At 42.9% G+C, this 2,500-nt stretch overlaps 1 protein-coding gene and 1 long non-coding RNA gene across 9 annotated transcripts in view; both read left to right on the forward strand.

Annotated features, from left to right (window-relative positions):
- The window catches only part of trps1 (trichorhinophalangeal syndrome I), a 98,481-nt gene that overhangs the window by 29,760 nt on the left and 66,221 nt on the right, over positions 1–2,500 (forward strand). The window lies entirely within an intron of this gene.
- LOC118241798 (uncharacterized) lies at positions 1,178–1,939 on the forward strand. Its single transcript, XR_004776360.2, has 2 exons — positions 1,178–1,537; positions 1,734–1,939. It is a non-coding gene; the product is annotated as an uncharacterized LOC118241798 (long non-coding RNA).

Consider the following 2,500-nt stretch of genomic DNA (forward strand, 5'->3'; position numbering starts at 1 on the left):
TTATTGAATGTTATGTCTAAGTCATTATTTTGTAAAGCACCTAAGTTAGTTTACCACTGAAGAAAACACACACACACACATTCACATTGCCGATTGTGCGTATGAGGAAACCTGTGTGGGAGTGTGTGTACTTGCGTGTGCATGCGTGTGGGCGGGGGTATGTGTAGTCTGGAGTTCGTTGTTTCAGGTGCCTCCAGAGCCAGCCTGGACTGAGTGGAGTGGCTCTGTTGGCCGGCGGTGCATGCAGGCATGCTGAATAAGGCTTTGTTTGTGTTGGGAACCTGGAACAGACCGAGAAGGGAGAGCAGAAATCAGACCTGCCGAGACTCCCCGGAGCCTCCCTATAACTACCCCCGACCCCCCACCCCCCATCAGGTGTATAGGCACGGGTCTGCACCTTCTGTGGATACATATGCATAATGTACACAGTGAGTGAGTGAGTGAACATGTGTGCAGTCTAGTAAATTATGATTTGTGTGTGCACATATGATTTGTAGGATTGTTATTGTGTGCATGTCTGTCATGTTGTGATCTTTTGAATCATATGTGAGTGTGTATCCCATGGATACACCAGACAGAACATGTGTATATTTGTGTGCGTCAGGCATGTGTTCATCTACGGGCTGTGCATGATGCGTGTTTTTGTTTAGGGGCTGAAGATTTAGTGGAGATTTATGAGTAGTGAGGTAGCTTCTTCTCTCCCTCCAGCCACCCACCTTAAACGTGAACCTAATACTGATGCTACAGCCTTCTCCAGCTCACACCAACCCAGCCTAGAGCATGCCCAATATATCATACTGATACACATGCTGCTCCCACCCACACACACAAAGAGAGAGAGAGAGAGGGAGAGATTTACATGCAAGAGGTGAATTGGGGAGTAATTGATCAATATGAATCACATTGTTTTTAGTGTATTGGGATATAGTCACTTGGCCTCTTGATTTTGATTCAAATAATACAAAAATCATATTTCATTTGTAATTGATGAGTTCAAGTTGTTATAACTTTTCCATTGTAGTGCTTGGCATATTAGAAAGTATTTTCCAAAGCTGTTTGAAACTGGTAAAGCTACTGGTAAATTCCCTCAAATCTTATGACACCACCTTTTTTTAGTGAAGGTGTAGCTTTAATATCAAGCCGCCACTAGCCCCCCCACCACCCTCCCCCACTCACTCCCTTCCACCTCTAATAGGGTCCAACAGGTGGCCCGTGTTGTGCCCAACTTTCCATTTCCTGGGTGAAGGTGTGGGGTGAGTCACAGCTTTGTAACTTGGCTGGCAGTGTGCCGCCTGCCATGCTCCTGTCCTGTGTAATGGCTGTATTGAGCGTGAGCACTGGTGCATCACTAAAGGGGTTTTCATTTTGCGAAAGCCCACATTAGTGGCACTGGCATTGGCATGGGTATTGGTTCAAAGGCTTTGTCGTGGTTGTGTTTTGTTTTTTTTTGTAGTTGTTGTTGATTTTCTTCCCCCTGCCAAGTCGATGAAGGTTTTGCCGCAGTGCATAGATGCAGCATACACAGTGGGGGTTTTTGGTGAGTGCCTTCAACTGCATATGCCAAGAAATTATAGCATTGAGAGGTATTTAGCATCAAAATCAGTTTTGTACACACACACACACACACAGTATCTTGTCCTAGCTGGATTCTACAGCAGCAGGTTAATTGGGACAGGTTAATTGGGACAGGTTAATTGGGTTGGGAGGTGGTAAATGCTGCTGTTTTCTTTCAGCCCTGCTGTTTGTCATCCTGATTCTCCAGCTGTACCTCACACATCTGCCTGTCCTGAAAAGCACTGAAGGATGATGCAAAAAGTGAAGCTGTGAAGCAAGATAAAGGCTGAAGGGGAAGAAGTCTGTGTGTGTGTGTGTGTGTGTGTGTGTGTGTGTGTCCCCGCATTTTCTGTGTCTGCCTGTGTCTGTGTTGTCTGCTTGTGCGTGTGAGGCTGAGCGAGAGAGAAAGACAGAGAAAGTAAGAGAAGTCCATGACTGCAGATTATAGGATTATTGGTTGAGAAGTGCCATTTCAGATGTTACCACCTGTCTTAACCTGCACACAGACTGAGGTAAAAATGTTCAGATAAACACCAAGTGTCCATTGTAACATCGATGGAAATAATGTATAAACAAATAGATAGTTAATAATTGCTTCAGCATTTATTTCTGTGTTTGAAGATCATGAAGGTAGTTTGAATTCCTTATCAGGACATCCAAACAGTGAAAGATTTGAGGAAGCTTCTCTCATTGACATAATTATACAGAACAACAAGTTTATAACAGTATAAGTTTAAATTTATTTGAAAATGATATGAAAATCTAAATTGAAACAATTTATTTGGAGATAATTTACCTATATAGTGCAAGTTTGAAAGCAAGACCCTGTTTTTTAAAAAGAAAACTTCATTGCCAGTTGGACACCTTATGAATTGAGTGTGCATTCCTTTTAAAGTGGAGCATTAAGAACAGTCTAGACACATGAGATTTTAGCCTGAAATGTAAT

This window comes from Electrophorus electricus, chromosome 2 (genome assembly GCF_041902795.1).
Source record: "Electrophorus electricus isolate QZ-2024a chromosome 2, ASM4190279v1, whole genome shotgun sequence".
Lineage (NCBI taxonomy): Eukaryota > Metazoa > Chordata > Actinopteri > Gymnotiformes > Gymnotidae > Electrophorus > Electrophorus electricus.